Source organism: Triticum aestivum, chromosome 7B (genome assembly GCF_018294505.1).
Source record: "Triticum aestivum cultivar Chinese Spring chromosome 7B, IWGSC CS RefSeq v2.1, whole genome shotgun sequence".
Lineage (NCBI taxonomy): Eukaryota > Viridiplantae > Streptophyta > Magnoliopsida > Poales > Poaceae > Triticum > Triticum aestivum.
The window spans coordinates 360665607-360685620 of NC_057813.1; the positions used below are offsets into that span (position 1 = coordinate 360665607).

General features: G+C 45.0%; 1 long non-coding RNA gene across 3 annotated transcripts; it reads left to right on the forward strand.

The window, feature by feature from the left end:
• The first annotated feature begins 404 nt into the window (after positions 1 to 404).
• LOC123162403 (uncharacterized) lies at positions 405 to 18657 on the forward strand. 3 transcript variants are annotated; one of them, XR_006481260.1, is made up of 7 exons: positions 405 to 892; positions 1001 to 1173; positions 1526 to 1600; positions 3149 to 3628; positions 3733 to 3805; positions 4191 to 4270; positions 18594 to 18657. It is a non-coding gene; the product is annotated as an uncharacterized lncRNA (long non-coding RNA). The 3 variants fall into 3 exon arrangements; XR_006481261.1 differs by lacking the exon at positions 18594 to 18657 and adding an exon at positions 6739 to 6807 and having other exon boundaries at positions 406 to 892; XR_006481262.1 differs by lacking the exon at positions 18594 to 18657 and adding an exon at positions 6739 to 6801 and having other exon boundaries at positions 407 to 892; positions 4213 to 4270.
• The last annotated feature ends 1357 nt before the right edge of the window (positions 18658 to 20014 follow it).

A 20014-nucleotide genomic window follows, 5' to 3' on the forward strand; every position in this document is an offset into this window, starting at 1 on the left:
TCATGACCTCTTCAATCCCACTTTTACCAAATTTAGCATCAAGATCTAAAAACCTCGAATTATTGGGACGCCTTCTAACTAAAGTTGACTCATCTCGAGTCCCATTATTATTAAGATTCATTTAAAACAATAATGACGCTAGCCAACTCACCTCCAGAAGGCTCCCCCGATTTGTCCTTCGTTGGTCGTCCGATCTGCATTTGAACGCGCTTGAGTCGTTGGATCTTCACAACAGTCAAATTCGATTTTCACCTCGCGGTCATTTCCACTGGCCTATGACGGGTGGGCTCATTTTTAGCGTTCATTGGCTGGGTCAGCCGTGCCCGCGTGCAGGCGATTTTGGCCAATCCACTCCACGTCTTCCGCAACCAATCGCCCAATCCCTTCCTCGCCTCAGTCCCGTGCCAAACGCCTCCCAAACCCTAGCCCCCGTTTCCCTCGATCCCCACAGTAACCGCACCAAACCCTATCCCCCCATCCACAGCCACCCGCTCCTTATCACAGCCGCCGCACCATTCCTCCCTTCCGCCCCCTCCTCCTTCCCGAATCCCCACCACGGCGCCGACTTGCAGGCAAAGGGCGACGAAGAGTGGCAGACGAGGACAACGAGGGAGAGAAATAAGGGAGATAAAAAGGAGGTCGGTGGCGAGGCCCAGCGACTAGCACCTCTCCGCCTCAAGCCCCGGCATCACCGCCACCAGATAAAGGGCGGTGGCGGCGGCGCTCGAGCAGATGAGAGGGATTGAGAGGTAGGTGTAGCAAGGCGACGGACAAGAGAGGGGCGAGGCCGAGCTCCAGCGCGAGCGCGCGGACCCATCAGCCATGCCAGCGAGGTCCTCGGCCCCGAGCTGCGCCTCTACAGCCGCAAAGGTGACTGATGCGACCACGCTCGGTACGCCCACGCCCCCATCAGAGATTGTTTTTTAGAATGATAGGAGGGCTAATGACCCCATCAGAGATTGTGGCTGACCGGATAGGAATTGCTTTGCTTTACGGTTAGGTTTTGCTCAGTGCGCACACACACTGTGCCGTCTCCAGGTGCCAGTTGAACTTACTGTTGGGCTTTATTGCCCTCCTCTGATCTGGTGTTGTGGGAGAAAGAAGAAGAGCAGGCATGTTCTCTATTTCTACATCCAGCGTCCACATGTCTAGATCGACGGGTCTAAACTCTTGGTGAGCTCCTCCACTACCTAATTAATTCCTCTTCTGTTCTAACTTTTTTCCTTCCAATTCATCTAAGAATCTTTAAATCAACCAACTATCTAATGCCTAAAATCCATGGAAAGAAGTGGTCTTGAAGTGTGAAACTCAAGCTGGCAATTGGATACCAATTTGCCTACTTATTTATACCTTCAAATATTAGTAAAGACTAATTAAGTCACTATTTCTTAATTTTCCTATTCCCTATTTATACCTCCAAACAGTACATAATGTCAGGAGTTGAACTATAAATGCCTGCTTATGATTAATGGATCACCAAAAAGATGGAGAATTTATTCATTTGCATTTTCATGTTCCATCTCAGATGTAGCACATTATGTGTATGAATCAACATGAATCATGGTGAATGTCAAGCCTACTTAGTTCATACCCAAGTAAGGTCAGTATACATCTATAGTGCTTATAAAATGTAGTGCTCTAATATAACTTTGTTCCTCAATTGGGAATTATGTTTTTCTATAGTTAAAGTGCATGTGTGTTGCTGTGATGTATATAAGTGAAAGGAAACAAAAAAAATGGGAGAAGGGAGCTTCTTGCTTTTCTTTTTCCCTTTTGTTTCTGTTTGATGATTACCCATCCAACCTGATGCTTGAGTATTTTCTAACCTCCCCTATTTTATTCTTTTGGTTTTACTTGGACGTTTCTAATGCCTGTTTTTTTGTTTTCTTCCAGAATACAGAAAGAATAAGCTATTAGCATTCCTAATGTGCAAGTAAACCTACTAGGATTACGACTGCAAAAAAAATTAATGGAATGTGAGCAATTCTCAATTTAGATACTGTGAGCTTAAATAACAAGAGCTAAACCGATGTGCCATGTTCAGAATTGGTAATAGAAAAGATAATCTAAACACACATTCTGAAATTATCTAGACTCATGCCTTTGGGGAATTAGGTTGCTAAGCATTACTCTGTAAATAAATGACATGCTAACTTGATGGTTCAGTTTAAAGCTACAGGCAGGGGCTTGCAGTAGGGGGACATCATTGTGGCAGTTGAAACCCAAAACATTTATTCATGAGTGTATGATCTGGACTGCGCTTTTCTGAAAGTATGTTACGATCCTGCTCTTGGAGATTAAGCTGTTGTGGTTATGCTTGGTAAATAATTGGCATGCTAAAACCTTGGTTGTTTTTTCAATGGTGGGGACCAATAATAGAAAGAAGTTGCTTCCTTAGATGGTTGGTTAGGTCGTGGGTGCAGCAAGGAAAGGGCCATCTGATGACGGTTCTGGACTTGAAGGCTAACAAAAAGAATTGTTCAGTGTAGTATTTTTCTAGTTTCTTGATCAGTGTGTCAGAGGCCATGAATTATTTTCATGCTTGCAAAGTTTTTTTGGATTGTATTTGAAAAGTATACCCCGGTTGAGAGGCTAGGAGGGATCTTGCTGAACAAATATACCTGACTTCATGAATGTCTGTACAGTTAATCAGAGATGAAATGACAAGCAGCTCTCCTGCGTTGTTCGAGAAGAAAAGAAAACAAAAGACGAGAATTATATAATCCCACTTTATGCTTACAGTTAGTCCGGCTGTCCGAGATTAAGTGATTATTTGTGCCGTGGTCGCTACAACAAATCATCTAAAATAAGCTACTAGCGTTTTTTTGATCCAAGCTTTCTTGCTTAGAATTAGATAATATACGCCTGCTTCATACATATTATTCTTTCTGAGAGGGACATGATCATCATGAAATCAACAAATTATATACGCATATGTGCTTTACTAAATATTATTCTCTCTGTATACCTTCTTTATTTTTTTAGAGAAACAGTTGAGATAGTATACTCAGACTAATGCATTGCATGTCTTTTTGTGCTTAAACTAGAGGCAAAAGCACTTTAAAATATGTTCTGAGCTCTAAATCTACCATACATGTGAATAAGCTTGTTTAAATCATTTGAATACTTATCTCTTTTTTTCACACAGATGTTGAAGTATGGCCTTGAAAGGTAAGTTGGATGGTTGGAGTTGCTCAAAAGATATAACAAAGAGAGAAGATAAGAGGGGGAGAGAGAAGGAGAAGAGGGAGTGCTCGATTCGATCTGCACGAGAGAGAGAAGATAAGAGGGAGAGAGAGAAGGAAGGAGAGGAGGGAGAACTATGTTGCCGCCGTGTGCCGTACTTCTGGATCGAGCGCTGCCTGACCAAGGGATAAGAGTAGAAGGTAAAAACCCTAGCCACAATGCTCCCACTGCGGGCTGCATCCCTGCATCTCCCGTTTCATTATTTCACCATCGCTGCCTCTTCTCCTCTTTGTTGCTCTGCTTCTTCCCCTGATTCCTATTTTTCATTTTTTTCTCTTTGTGGCGCCGCCGAGGATGAGTGGAGCAGCTGCTGAATCAGGCACTGGTGCGCTGCTGGCGAAGCGGTGGTAAACGGTGTCGTCGACGTCGTCGTTGGCAGAATGTAAGCCAAGATCAATCTCTCACAATATTCCTTTGTCGTCTGTGTTCTTATGAAACTTAGTGATTGGACTTTCTCTGTTATGTTTCACAAATTGCTACTTTTAGTTATCCCCATTGGCTTGCCGATATGCTCCTGCTGGGTTGTTCTTGTTTATTTCTCTATCCAACATCATTGCAGGTTGGTGTTTCCTCTCTTTCTCATTGCAGCTACCTATGCCTCTATTATTCTAGGATTTTGCAAGTTAAATACTCATGTGTACTGAACTGAAAAGTTCTCTATGCAACATCTATTGTAGGTTGGTGTTTCCTACCTATGCCTCTATTATTCTAGGATTTTGAAAGTTAATTGCTCATGTGTGCTGAATTGAAAAGCGCAATGAAAGGCACTTATTTCAAAGCACAAATGATTTTGTTTCTATAAGAATCTATAGAGAAGAAATATATATGTCTCCTCCGTTCATTGCCCTTTTTTTGCGGGTAGTTCATTGCCATTTTGGATTCATATGTGAAGTCTATTGTTGTTAATTACAGTTAACTAATTTATTAGTTCATGATTGTTTTAGTTGCTGACCATATGATTGGTAGCCTTGGACAGAAGAGGGCCAGCAACAAACAGAAGCAACCACAGTCCTGTCCAGAACATGTATATCTTCAGTTTTGGTTGCCTTTCGTTTACTTGTCAACAAGCGACACTAAGCTCACATATTTACTGTTTACTGTTATATACTTAATCTACTAAACAAAGTTTAAAATGGAAATTCATGCTCGACAATTTTGTATATTTATAAACCTAGATGCTACTCTAATTGGTTTTACTTCTTCCATATATTTTCTCCTCTTGGTGTGTATAAACAGTGCACAAAGCTAATTTCTTTTCCTTCTCGACCGCATATAATTAAAGAAAATAGAGAGGAATCTAAGAGATGCACAACTAGAAGAACTTTGTTTCTTTGACGTTTCGGTCGTGTCTAACTTTTGGTAAAAGAGAGAGGAATTTGAGATAGATAGACAACCTGAAGAGCTTTGAACGTTCAAGTATGCCGCTGGCCTCCTTGCCGCCGTTGTCGCGTGGCTGGCACCAGTGTGTGGTAGCTGCTGAGATGGGCGCAGTTTACTCCGGGTTCAGTGATGGTGTTGAAAAGCACCTTAACTAAGCCATGGAATGTGACACTCCAAAATTTTTGTGGTTTTTGTTTTCAGAAAATGCCTTGCTTGGTTTGAAGAAGGTCATTTAAACCCTTCTTAAAAACCCTCTTCTAAGTTTGCCCTCTCAAAAATCTTTTCTTGGATTTAGTTTCTTCTAAAAAGAAACCCTTTTGGTTTTGGGCTTTTATTTGATTTTTGATCCATTCTTGTTTACCATGCCTCTTATGGTAAAACTCCCCCAAAACCCCTCCTTCCACTTTCGTTCAACCCAAACATTCTGTCCAAACTAAAAAAATCCATTTTTGGATTCTATTCCAATTATTTCTTTTCCCAAAATAATTTTGTCTTTTCTTTTGAGCCTAGGTGATTTGCAAAGCAAGTACCCTAATACCTCTTATTCTTGATCCCAAACCAACTCCCCTGGATAGTCCTTAGTACCCACAACCTAGAACCATCTTGATCCACTCTTCTTCTTTTCAAATATTTCAAATTTCACTCTCTGCAAGTTTGGACCAGATTTGCCAAATTTGGTGAAATTCATATATACACTTCTCCAAAAAATTTACCAAAATTCAGGCAACCCCTAGCTGCAATGAGAGACCACTCCACCAAAAACCAGCTCAAGGAAAAATCCCTACATGCCAGAATCATTCTGTTGAACACTTGGCATGCACTGTTTCTGTTCATATTCAGTAAATTCAGAGTTTCAGTGTCGTTTCTCCGTGAGTAATTTCAGTCACATGTCCACTGTGCATTTGGCTCGTTGCTCACAGCCCCTCCCTCTTGTCCGGAGCAACACACGAGCGCTTGGCGCATTCCTGGCGTCGGTGGCGCCCTGGCCCGCCTGCGCCGGCGTGCTTTGCGGCGGCAGAACCACCGTAACGGCCGACAGGGGCCAACACTGCGGCATAACACCGTTCGGCGCCGCCCAAACCTCCTGAGAGCTCCGCGTGGCCACCTCCTTGCCAGCACACGCATGCAGCACCGTCGCCGTGGCCTGGCACGCGCAGAGCGCCTTCTCTGCCGCCGACGTGTCGTGCGGCCGTTCCATCGAGAACAAGCCGTAACCAACCCTCCCGTGCTGAGTTGGACACTGAAATGGCACCAATGCTCCACCTAGATGATGCTCAAGTTCCTAAGCCGACCGTCCAGCCACAGCACCGCTGTAATCACTCACTGGACTTATCCGTTCACGGCAACCGCCTCGGGCCGGCAATAAATAGCACCCCCCGAGCTTGCTCTCGCCCCCGCACAACTCCACCACCTCACTAGACCCCGCCTAGCCACTGGAAGAGCCTCGAGGGGCCTTTCTTCCTCGACTCCGGCCACCTCCATCCGCCTCGGGCTCCGGCAATGTTCTCTTCGGTGAGAACTCTTCCGCCGCCCTGCTCTTGCCCGTAGCCTCGTACCACCACCAGGAGGCTAACCCTCACTTCAATTTGACCCCCGTAGCTCTCTCCGGCAAGACCCACGACCACCCGAGCCACCGTCCGCCGGAGCAAGGGCCGCCGTCGACGTGGTGCTTGCCGGCGACCTCTACCACCACCCACAGACGCGGAAAGGTGCACTGATCATGAAGGTAACCCCGATCACCTTGCCTCGCCGTGGATCGCCGCCGGCGACCACCGCACCTCTCGGGTGCCGTCGCGCCCTGTTTCCTTCGATTAAAAAATTCAAACCTGACGGGTGGAGCCCGCCTGTCAGTCTCTCAGCCGTTTCTTTTAAACGAACCGTTTTCTGGACTTTTCCGCAGAACCCCCTAGAAGTTTTCTGTTTCATTACAGATGGGTCCTTGGACCAAAACTCTTATAACTTTTAAACAGAAAATGGATTTTGATTGATTCTTTTTCTGTCATCTTTATTTTTCTGTCTAGTTTTTTGTCATATTTATTTGGAAAATATTTGGAACACTTTTCTGTACACTCACGGTATTTATGTTACGTACGTATTTTTCTTATACCGTAGATACCGGAGGAGGTGACGGAGCTGCAAACTTCACACAGTTAAACTCCGACTACTCCAAACCAGGCAAGCATGTTTGAGCTCTTGATATGATGAGTGGTTGTTGCATGTTTGCATTTTTGTATAGTCATGGCATGTTTATGAACATTTCTTGAATGTTATATTTCATGCACATAAGTGGAAGTAAGTTTCGGAAAGCATTATGTTGTTGGATACATATTGGCATGGCCATGTGATGGCATGAGGATGGGCAAGATGGCAGTGTTGTGACATGCCAGTCTTATGCCAGATTATTTGACTTCCGTGTCATCATGAAACAAATCACTTTTCCATTCATTCCTTCCTGTACTGTCACATGTTTTCCGAAAGGAATATGGCCTAGTAAGTTGCAAATCGTTTTCCTGGTACACACCAAATAGAGAGGCCGGGATGAGGGTTCCATGGCCCTGGATTAAAGCCCGTCATCCGGTCAGGGGGCATGGGTGTTTCCGGTTGGGACCGAGAGGGGGGCACCCCTTAGAGCGCGCGTATAGAAATTTGATCCCATGCTATTCGAGGTTGTGACCTCCCCGTCTCAAAGTTTTTCTTGGACGTTGTCCAGGGTGATTCCTGGCATCATGAGGTGAAATGGGTGTGTACTAGTTAAATGTGTTTCTACCGAAATACCATAAACGGAACTAGTCCATTCGTGACTACGGAAATCCGTTGGCTGTGGTCAGTTCATACAAACTCTGCAGAGTCTCAAATTCTTTAAATCATCTTGTACTTGTCCAAGTACTGTATTCATCTTATCTTGTCAGATATCAGCCTCAGTGACAAATCTCTGATGGACTACATGTGTGTAATCCGGTTAAAAGTTTATTCCTGTGAATGGACTAACCTGTTATTACTTTTGTTATCAAGCCCTTTCTGTGACGTCGCTCAGACGTCCGACTGTGGTATATTTGTTATTTACTTTTGTTATGAAGCCCTTTCTGTGATGTCGCTCCGACGTCCGACTGTGGCATACTTGTTATTTACTTTTCTTACCAAGCCCTGTCTGTGACGTCGCTCAGATGTCCGACTGTGGCATTTCTTTTATAAGCCCTGTCTGTGACGTCGCTCAGATGTTCGACAGTGGTATTTCTTTTTAAGCCCTTTATGTGGTGTCGCCAAGACGCCCGACTGTGGTATTTCTTTTTAAGCCCTTTATGTGGTGTCGCTAAGACGCCCGACTGTGGTATTTCTTTTTAAAGCCCTTTATGTGGTGTCGCTAAGACGCCCGACTGCGGCATTTCTTTTAAGCCCTTTATGTGGTGTCGCTTAGACGCCCGACTGCGGCATTTCTTTTAAGCCCTTTATGTGGTGTCTCTTAGACGCCCGACTGCGGCATGAGTTTTATTTGTTTACCTTTCGAGGCGTCGCTCCAGACACCCGATCGGTTTTCCTTTATTTGTTTACTTATCAAGTCGTGCATAAATATTATTATTATTTTATGAGCATCATTATTCTTATTCATGACGCATTCATGCATTCATTGATTATATCTTTTGTCCGAACTGTCTTGCAAGTACTTTCAAAGTACTCACCTGGCTTGTTGATTTGGCCAGATGTTGATGAAGGCGATCTCATGGATGAAGAGTTCGATAGCGAGTCTGACGCCTAGAGGAGTCCCACTCAGTCCCGTGCGATCCTGTTTTGGTCACTGTATTATCCGCTTCCGCAACCCCAGAAATAAATTCATCGAGCCTCACCTCGACGCTCGATGAGCTGCCAGTTAGGAGTCAAGTTATCCACCACCACTTTTTACCTCGAGCTAGTAGCATGCTACCACACCCCTGTGTCATAACCGCCCTTATGTAAGATATTGGCGAGTTTGTAATAATTTGTTGAGCAGCCTCAGCTCAACCCTGTAATATATTTAATGCTACTGGTCCTCTGTTCATCAAGTATTTGTCTACCCGTGAGGATGACTTTTCCTATACTAGATTCTAAAGATTGATTTTCTCAATAATTATTTTATTGAAAAACCGGTCGTGACAGACTTGGTAACCAGAGCCAGGCTGACTGTAGGAAGCCACTAGGTGCGATCACTAATTGGTTATTAGCATGATAGAGTTTATTCATGTTTTTACAAATGTAGTCATTTTTCTGACAGTCAGCATAAAATTTATGATCTGATCGCTCAGAATTTTTGCCTACTTTTGTAGATGGCCGGCAACGACTGCGAGTCTCAAATGTTCGCCAACGTGCCTGAGGGGTTTGTCAAACTCCTCTCCTTCATTGTTCAGGTCGCGATGGGGCCATCCGTGCGCCCAGTCTTCACACTTTATCCGCACAAGATCAACGACAGTCTGACCATGCACCAGGCCGCGGTGCAATTCAGGGGAGGGCATGTTGAGATGCGCCGCTTCCGTTTCTTGGGGAGAGCCATGCCTACAGAGAGGCATACTATGCAGATGGCTGCCCGCGAGGCGATAGCTCGTCTTCGGGATGTCCTTCCTGCAATGAAGACCCGTCGCTACCGCTACCTTCCATGCCACATGCCTTACACCTGTCACTACTCATTCTCTTGCCCCAGAGAAGAGCGAGACGAGGCCTTTGAGATGCTTGTCGAGTACCTCCGAGCCCTGGAGGCAGCCTTCGATAGCATGGTGGACGACCTCGTAGCTGCCCGCATGGACTCAGTTCATGGCTGTGCTGCTAACAGGAGGGAACTCCTACACACCGCTCCACCGTTGACTTTTATCTCGTCCTGAGCTTCTCGTTCACCTACCATTCTCGCCACTGCTTGTCGTTTGCCTACCACTGAGGAGTTTAACCAAGCTATTGCACCCACTCCCATTCGCGCTGCACCACTTTTTGCACCCACTCCCGTTCGCGCTGCACCACTTCTTGCACCCACTCCCATACGTGCTACTCAACCTATTCCGCCCACTCTTATTCAGGTTACTCCGCCTACGGCACCTGCTCCATCAGCTCAGCGCAGCGTTCCTCGTCTGGAGCCTATTAGCGAGGAGGAAGTTGATTCCCCAGCGTCACTGTGTCTCACCCTCGGCGGGCCAAGGGAGATCCTCACCATCTCCGATTGAGTACGCGTAGACGCCATGCGATGTACCGACTTGTGTAATATGTTTATATGTACATAGGTTGTGAGAAGTAGCCTGTTTGCGCATCATGTAGGATCTGGAGAAGTGCACTAGTTTAAATAACATGCAAGGATTTTGTACGCATATCCTGAGTGATGTAATGTATAATTATGCTTGCGTGTAAGATATGTAATAGTCCTTCTCCGCGCGCAAACGTGTATTTTCAAAAAAAATATCCTGGAGTTTTAAAATTTTCTTTGTGTGTGATTTTATTGACTTTTGCGACTCTCTTTCTTGTCTTACGAGTTTCACAAAATATATCCCCAGAGTGAAAGATGTCTCGTCCTTGGACGCGCTCCATGCCAAATCAGCCAGAAGAAAATTATGGCACACCGCAAAACCACAATTTCACTCAGGGACAGACAAGTCAACAGGACAGTGAAACAGCTTTTACACAAGTGTGTCGTCTGTATGAACAGAGTCAGCAACAACACCAGGAAATGATGAACCAATTCATCAATATGGGAAGTAACCGTGGTCAGTATCAACCGCAATCCAAATTATCTGAGTTACAGAAGACGCGTCCTCCAACATTTTCTCATACTGACAAGCCTCTTGAGGCCGACGACTGGCTTCGAGACATGGAGAGAAAATTAATTATTGCACAGTGTTCAGACCGTGAAAAAGTATTGTATGCACCACATTACCTCACGGGAGCAGCCGCATCATGGTGGGAAAACTTCCTGCACATGCACCCCAACGAAAATGAAATAACCTGGGAGGATTTCAAAGAAGGTTTTCGTGGGGCACACATTCCTAAGAGTGTTATGAAAATCAAGAAGAGAGAATTTGATGACCTCAAGCAAAGGACCATGACAGTGTCAGAATACAACAGCCAATTTACTCTGCTGTCTCGCTACGCCAATGAAGAGCGCATGACTGAGAGCAAGAAGATGGAAAAATTCCTGGAAGGCCTGGCACCCGCCCTTAAATGCCAGCTGGTTGTGCATACCTTCCCAGATTTTAAAACACTGGTGGATAAGGCCATTACTCTGGAAAATGAGCGACGTAGCCTGGAAGATTTCCGCAAACGCAAAAGGGACCAGACAACTTTTGCTCGCAATCCCAGAAGCAAGACGGAATTTCAGAAGGGTGGAATACACAAAACCCCGACGGATAATTCACGCCCAATCAAGAATTTCCATGCAAGAGACAAGGAGTTCACCTATCGCCCAGGCGTTACTTGTTACGCTTGTGGAGAAGAAGGGCACTATGCCAAGCAGTGCCCCAAGCCAAGGAACTCAACCCCGAAGCCCAATAATGGTGGCAATAATTCAGCGCCAAAGTGAAGCAATTTCAACCCAATAACAACCACCGGAAAGGTCACCTGAACCACGTGACCCGAGAGGAAGCACAGAACGCCCCAGATATAGTACTCGGTACGTACCCCGTCAACACAATACCTGCCATGGTTTTGTTTGATTCTGGAGCTTCTCACTCATTCATTTCGAAGAGTTTTGCTTTGCAAAATAATTTTTCGATGCCTCCCTTGGAAAAATCAATGATCATCAAGTCCCCTGGAATTAAGCAAGTGACCCAGAGTTACTGTCAAGGTGTGGTTATTGAATTTGAAGGATTGAAGTTTTACGCCAACCTTATTGTATTGGAAAGCAAAGGACTGGATGTCATCCTAGGGATGGATTGGTTAACCACCAACAAAGGTTTTATTGACTGCTTCAACCGGACCGTGATTCTCACACACCATCACGGGAAGAAAATAAAAGTTTCAGCCAAAGAGAGACAAATACCTCGGCAACCGAGATTAAACAAGGTGGACGTTTCTGAGCTGAACAAGGTTCCAGTAGTATGTGAATTCCCAGACGTATTTCCAGAAGAACTACCAGGCATGCCACCGGACAGAGAGATAGAATTCAGCATTGAGCTAGCACCCGGAACCGCTCCCATTTACAAGAAACCATACAGAATGGCACCATCCGAATTGGTAGAGTTAAAGAAGCAAATAAAAGAATTATTGGAGAAAGGATACATACGAGCCAGTTCCTCACCTTGGGGTTCTCCAATTTTATTTGCCAAGAAAAAGGATGGAACACTGAGATTGTGTATTGATTATCGAGCTCTCAACATGGTCACAATCAAGAACAAATACCCAATGCCCCGAATAAATGATTTATTTGATCAGCTCGCACAGGCCAAAGTCTTCTCAAAAATTGACTTGAGATCAGGATACCACCAATTAAAAGTGCGAACAGAAGATATTCCCAAGACCGCCTTCACTTCCAGATATGGGCTGTATGAGTTCACAGTGATGCCATTCGGGCTAACCAACGCCCCCGCATATTTTGTTCACCTCATGAACAAAGTATTTATGAAGTATATGGACAAGTTTGTTGTGGTATTCATCGATGATATTCTGATATACTCCAAAACACCAGAAGAGCACGCCGAGCATCTCAGGATTGTACTCGGAGAACTCAGGAAACATCAACTGTACGCCAAATTCAGCAAATGTGAATTTTGGCTAAGACAGGTGGGTTTTCTGGGCCACGTACTCACCCAAGAAGGTATTGCAGTAGACCCGGAAAAAGTCAAGGCCGTACTTGGCTGGAAACCACCAGCTAACGTAACGGACGTACGGAGTTTCTTGGGAATGGCAGGCTATTATCGGAGATTTATTGAAGGATTCTCCACCATAGCAAAGCCCATGACACAATTGCTCAAGAAAGGCAAGAAGTTTGAATGGACGGAAGCATGTGAGAAAAGTTTCCAAGAGCTAAAAAGCAAATTAACAACGGCACCAGTATTAATTGTGCCAGACATACACAAGAATTTTGAAGTATATTGTGACGCATCCCGGAAAGGCCTCGGATGCGTATTGATGCAAGAAGGCAAGGTAGTTGCGTATGTCTCCAGACAACTTCGCAAACATGAGGAGAATTATCCCACTCATGACTTAGAATTGGCAGCAGTCATCCATGCACTCAAGGAATGGAGACACTTCCTACTTGGAAATCGTTGTGAGATATACACAGACCATAAGAGTCTTAAGTATATTTTCACACAGGCGGAACTTAATTTACGGCAACAACGCTCGTTGGAGTTGGTGAAGGATTATGATGTTGGGATCCACTATCATCCCGGAAAAGCAAATGTTGTGGCAGATGCCCTTAGTCGGAATCCCAGCACGGACGACGACAGTATACCAAAGTTGAGGCCAGAATTTCAACAGGAATTTTCCAGACTCAATTTAATAATGGTTACCGAAGGCAGTGTGTCGAATCTAGAAATACAACCTACCCTGATGGAAAAGATCAAGGAAGCCCAGCACGGACACCCCAGCATTGAGGGCATAAAAAGGAAAGTGAGTTTGGGCAAAGCCTCAGAATTCAACATAGATGAGCAAGGAATATTGTGGTACGGAGAGAGACTATGCGTACCAAATATCAAGGACCTCAAACAGCAGATTTTGGCTGAAAGTCACACAGCTCCGTATTCAATCCATCCTGGAGGGACAAAAATGTACAAAGACCTTCAGGAAAATTTTGGTGGCACGGTATGAAGAGAGATATAGCCACGTTCATTGCATGTTGTGACTCTTGTCAACGTATCAAGGCCGAACACCAGAAACCAGCCGGGCTATTACAACCAAACAAGATACCCGAGTGGAAGTGGGACGAGATTGGAATGGATTTCATTGTTGGACTGCCACGGTCACGACACGGAAACGATGCCATATGGGTCATAACCGACAGATTAACCAAAGTGGCACATTTTATTCCGATGAAGACAATTCACACCACCCAGAGGCTGGCCAGACTTTATCTTGCCCGTATCGTGTGCCTACATGGAGTCCCAAAGACTATCATATCTGACAGAGGCACACAGTTCGTCTCTAGATTTTGGGATCACCTACAACAGGCACTGGTAACCCTACTAGCATTCAGTACCGCATACCATCCCCAGACTGATGGTCAGACTGAACGCGTAAACCAAATCCTAGAAGACATGCTGAGAGCCTGTGTCCTCACCTACGGAACCAGTTGGGAAGAAAGTTTGCCATATGCAGAGTTCACATACAACAACAGCTATCAAGCCAGCTTGCAAATGGCACCCTTTGAAGCTCTATATGGGAGAAGATGTCGTACCCTGCTAAATTGGTCAGAGACCGGAGACAGCCATATCTTCGGCCCAGATATGCTCAAGGAGGCCGAGGAGAAAGTTAAAACAATTAGAGATCGACTCAAAACAGCTCAAAGTCGGCAAAAGAGTTATTACGACTGAAAGCATCGGGAAATAAGTTTTGAACCCGGAGAATTGGTATACCTAAGAGTTTCTCCTATGAAGGGTCTGCAGCGATTCAGGATTAAAGGAAAGCTAGCACCAAGATTCATCGGACCATTTCACATAGTGGCCCGAAGAGGCACGATAGCCTACCAGCTAGACCTACCCGGAGATTTATCCGGTATCCACAACGTGTTCCACATCTCGCAGTTGAGAAAGTACATGAGCAACCCAGAGAAGCAAGTATCACATGAAAATATTGACGTGAAACCAGACCTCACCTACCGGGAGCACCCAATAAAAATATTAGAAGAGTCTGAGAGGAGGACCCGATAGAAAACCATCAAGTTTTTCAAAGTTCAGTGGAGCAATCACACCGAGAATGAAGCAACTTGGGAGAGCGAAGATTTTCTTCGGACAGAGCACCCACACCTGTTTAAGGGTCAGCTGAAATCTCGGGGACGATATTTTTCCTAAGGGGGTAGGTGCTGTGACACTCCAAAATTTTTGTGGTTTTTGTTTTTAGAAAGAGCCTTGCTTGGTTCGAAGAAGGTCATTTAAACCCTTCTTAAAAACCCTCTTCTAAGTTTGCCCTCTCAAAAATCTTTTCTTGGATTTAGTTTCTTCTAAAAAGAAACCCTTTTGGTTTTGGGCTTTTATTTGATTTTTGATCCATTCTTGTTTACCACGCCTCTTATGGTAAAACTTCCCCAAAACCCCTCCTTCCACTTTGGTTCAACCCAAACATTCTGTCCAAACTAATAAAATCCATTTTTGGATTTTATTCCAATTATTTCTTTTCCCAAAATAATTCTGTCCTTTCTTTTGAGCCTAGGTGATTTGCAAAGCAAGTACCTTAATACATTTGATTTTGACCTCAACTCAACTCCCCTGGATAGTCCTTAGTACCCACAACCTAGAACCATCTTGATCCACTCTTCTTCTTTTCAAATATTTCAAAATTCACCCTCTGCAAGTTTGGACCAGATTTGCCAAATTTGGTGAAATTCATATCTACACTTCTCCAAAAATTCCACCAAAATTCAGGCAACCCCTAGCTGCAATGAGAGACCACTCCACCAAAAACCAGCTCAAGGAAAAATCCCTACATGCCAGAATCATTCTGTCGAACACTTGGCATGCACTGTTACTGTTCATATTCAGTAAATTCAGAGTTTCAGTGTCGTTTCTCCGTCAGTAACTTCAGTCACATGTCCACTGTGCTTTTGGCTCGTTGCTCGCAGCCCCTCCCTCTTGTCCGGAGCACCACACGCGCGCTTGGCGCCTTCCTGGCGTCGGTGGCGCCCTGGCCCGCCTGCGCCGGCGTGCTTTGTGGCGGCAGAACCACCATAACGGCCGACAGGGAGTAACACTGCGGCATAACGCCGTTCGGCGCCGCCCAAACCTCCTGAGAGCTCCGCGTGGCCACCTCCTTGCCAGCACACGCATGCAGCACCGTCGCCGTGGCCTGGCACGCGCAGAGCGCGTTCTCTGCCGCCGACGTGCCGTGCGGCCGTTACGTCGAGGACAGGCCGTAACCACCCTCCCGTGCTGAGTTGGACACTGAAATGGCACCAATGCTCCACCTAGATCGATGCTCCAAGCTCCTAAGCCGACCGTCCAGCCACAGCGCCGCCGTAATCACTCGCCGGACTTATCCGTTCACGGCAACCGCCTCGGGCCGGCTATAAATAGCACCCCCCGAGCTTGCTCTCGCCCCCGCACAACTCCACCACCTCACCAGACCCCGCCTAGCCACTGGAAGAGCCTCGAGGGGCCTTTCTTCCTCGACTCCGGCCACCTCCGTCCGCCTCGGGCTCCGGCAACGTTCTCTCCGGTGAGAACTCCTCCGCCGCCCTACTCTCGCCCGTAGCCTCGTACCACCTCCAGAAGGCTAACCCCCACTTCAATTTGACCCCCGCAGCTCCCTCCGGCGAGATCCACGACTGCCCGAACCGCCATCCGCCGGAGCAAGGGCCGCCGTCGACACAGTGCTCGCCGGCGACCACCACCACCACCCACAGACGCGGAAAGGTGCACTGATCACGAAGGTAACCCCGATCACCTTGCCTCGCCGTGGATCGCCGCCGGCGACCACCGCACCTCTCAGGCACCGTCGCGCCCTGTTTCCCTCGTTTGAAAATTCAAACCTGACGGGTGGAGCCCGCCTATCAGTCTCTCAGCCGTTTCTTTTAAACAAAACGTTTTCTGAACTTTTCCGCAGAACCCCCTGGAAGTTTTCTGTTTCATTACAGATGGGTCCTTGGACCAAAACTCTTATAACTTTTAAACAGAAAATGGTTTTTGATTGATTCTTTTTCTGTCATCTTTATTTTTCTGTCTAGTTTTTGTCATATTTATTTGAAAATATTTGGAACACTTTTCTGTACACTCACGGTATTTACGTTACGTACGTATTTTTCTTATACCGTAGATACCGGAGGAGGTGACGGAGCTGCAAACTTCACACAGTTAAACTCCGACTACTCCGAACCAGGCAAGCATGTTTGAACTCTTGATATGATGAGTGGTTGTTGCATGTTTGCATTTTTGTATAGTCATGGCATGTTTATGAACATTTCTTGAATGTTATATTTCATGCACATAAGTGGAAAGTAAGTTTCGGAAAGCATTATGTTGTTGGATACATATTTGCATGGCCATGTGATGGCATGAGGATGGGTAAGATGGCAGTGTTGTGACATGCCAGTCTTATGCCAGATTATTTGACTTCCGTGTCATCGTGAAACAAATCACATTTCCATTCATTCCTTCCTGTACTGTCACATGTTTTCCGAAAGGAATATGGCTTAGTAAGTTGCAAATCGTTTTCCTGGTACACACCAAATAGAGAGGCCGGGATGAGGGTTCCATGGCCCTGGATTAAAGCCCGTCATCCGGTCAGGGGGCATGGGTGTTTCCGGTTGGGACCGAGAGGGGGGCACCCCTTAGAGCGCGCGTATAGAAATTTGATCCCATGCTATTCGAGGTTGTGACCTCCCCGTCTCAAAGTTTTTCTTGGACGTTGTCCAGGGTGATTCCTGGCATCGTGAGGTGAAATGGGTGTGTACTAGTTAAATGTGTTTCTACCGAAATACCATAAATGGAACTAGTCCATTCGTGACTACGGAAATCCGTTGGCTGTGGTCAGTTCATACAAACTCTGCAGAGTCTCAAATTCTTTAAATCATCTTGTACTTGTCCAAGTACTGTATTCATCTTATCTTGTTAGATATCAGCCTCAGTGACAAATCTCCGGTGGACTACATGTGTGTAATCCGGTTAAAAGTTTATTCCTATGAATGGACTAACCTGTTATTACTTTTGTTATCAAGCCCTTTCTGTGACGTCGCTCAGACGTCCGACTGTGGTATATTTGTTATTTATTTTTGTTATGAAGCCCTTTCTGTGATGTCGCTCCGACGTCCGACTATGGCATACTTGTTATTTACTTTTGTTACCAAAGCCCTGTCTGTGACGTCGCTCAGATGTCCGACAGTGGTATTTCGTTTTAAGCCCTTTATGTGGTGTCGCTAAGATGCCCGACTGTGGTAATTCTTTTTAAGCCCTTTATGTGATGTCGCTAAGACGCCCGACTGTGGTATTTCTTTTTAAAGCCCTTTATGTGGTGTCCCTAAGACGCCCGACTGCGGTATTTCTTTTAAGCCCTTTATGTGGTGTCGCTTAGATGCCCGACTGCAGCATTTCTTTTAAGCCCTTTATGTGGTGTCGCTTAGACGCCCGACCGCGGCATGAATTTTATTTGTTTACCTTTCGAGGCGTCGCTCCAGACACCCGATCGGTTTTCCTTTATTTGTTTACTTATCAAATCGTGCATAAATATTATTATTATTGTATGAGCATCATTATTCTTATTCATGACGCATTCATGTATTCATTGATTATATCTTTTGTCCGAACTGTCTTGCGAGTACTTTCAAAGTACTCACCTGGCTTGTTGATTTGGCCAGATGTTGATGAAGGCGATCTCATGGATGAAGAATTTGATAGCGAGTCCGACGCCTAGAGGAGTCCCAGTCAGTCCCGTGCGATCCTATTTTGGTCATTGTATTATCCACTTCTGCAACCCTAGAAATAAATTCATCGAGCCTCACCTCGACGCTCGATGAGCTGCCAGTTAGGAGTCAAGTTATCCACCACCACTTTTTACCTCGAGCTAGTAGCATGCCACCACACCCCTGTGTCATAACCGCCCTTATGTAAGATATTGGCGAGTTTGTAATAATTTGTTGAGCAGCCTCAGCTCAACCCTGTAATATATTTAATGCTACTGGTCCTCTGTTCATCAAGTATTTGTCTACCAGTGAGGATGACTTTTCCTATACTGGATTCTAAATATCGATTTTCTCAATAATTATTTTATTGAAAAACCGGTCGTGACATGGAATTTAGTAGCATTATGTGATGATTAACCAATTTTTTTTGTTTCCTATACTATCTTCTCATATTATAATTTTCGTGTCCTAGTAGGCAGGGATCAGCTTTGGTGGCATCCGATACTGGCAGGCCACGGGGTTAGAGCAGAGGAAGCTGACATGGTGTTCGAAATTCAGATGGTCATTGTGATCGACCAGATGTTGCGCCTCATGTCACCCCGAGCCTCAAGGGCTTGTTAGCATCATAAAGTAAGAATATGCTTGCAAGTGCTTGTTTCCCATATGCTTGCCCACTCCTGTCTCGCATCAAGCTTTCGTTTATTTCCCTAAAATTCCTCTAATTTTGTTGTGTGCATGTCTGAGAAAGAAATAAGAGGAATAAGGTATGGTACATCTTGGCGAAGTACATTATTTCCCTGGCATGTGAAATTAATGCGCCCAAATTCGCGTACGGTCTGGTTTCGGACTACAATGGCTCGCTGTGTTGTATTGCAACTAAAAAACAGATGGACATAATAAATAAGCTTGGTGAACAAATATATATATATGAACCCTCTACACGGTATAGATGCTATAATTTTTGTTAAATGGAAGTTAGTTTCAGATTCTTAAAAATATTGTCCTTCGGTCCTATACATACAAGGTATTGTCCTGGCATGGATATAGCCTGCAACCCGCATCTCTAAACAACGCGAACCTATCCACAATCATAAACTTGTTTATTGATCCTCTATTTAGATTTCGTATTAGCTCATTCAGGCCTGTGTGAATTTTTTGCGTTTGCTTTACTATGGCACAATGCATTTCGGTCGATATATATGTGATGCCATTGGTTGGCCTGGATCGGATAGCTAGGTTTGATCGATTTGGTTAATATATGTTCATGTTTTTGTTTAGGTTTCAGCACCTTTTGGTGTGTGTGTGTGTGTGTGCTGCCATTGAGTAACTTGATCTGTTTCCTAGCTATTCTATGTGCATTTTCATGTATAGGATAGTCATTTTGATTCAGTTAAGATATGTTCAGATTTATGTTTAGATTTCGGCACCTTTTAAATGTGCTACCATGGGGTAACCTAAGTCTATTTTAATGTCAATGGGACATGCAAGTGCATGGCCCACTGCTAATAGTCCTACAAGCAACCGCAATTGTTGCTATTTTGACTTTGTCTGCTACATGGTCTCTATGTTTTCCTGTTGCTTCATTCATTATGTCCACGTCAAACCATAAATTACATGCATTTGACTGATGATAGCTTAGCACTCGATGATAAATGTGATGTTCTTTTATGTTAATGTCAAACCCGATCTATCGGTTGTTAGTTTGAATCAGTACCCAAGTCATCCTCCTCATTGCCCTCCTCTCAGCTATTCAGGTAGTTCTTCCTTCTTGGTCACAATGAGAAAACGATTAGGTTGGTTACACAGTATACTTCATGATTGCGGCAGGCACAAAATGATTGGCAGACTAAAATAACTATACCTCATGTCTATTATCAAGCTCTAAGTGTATATTGA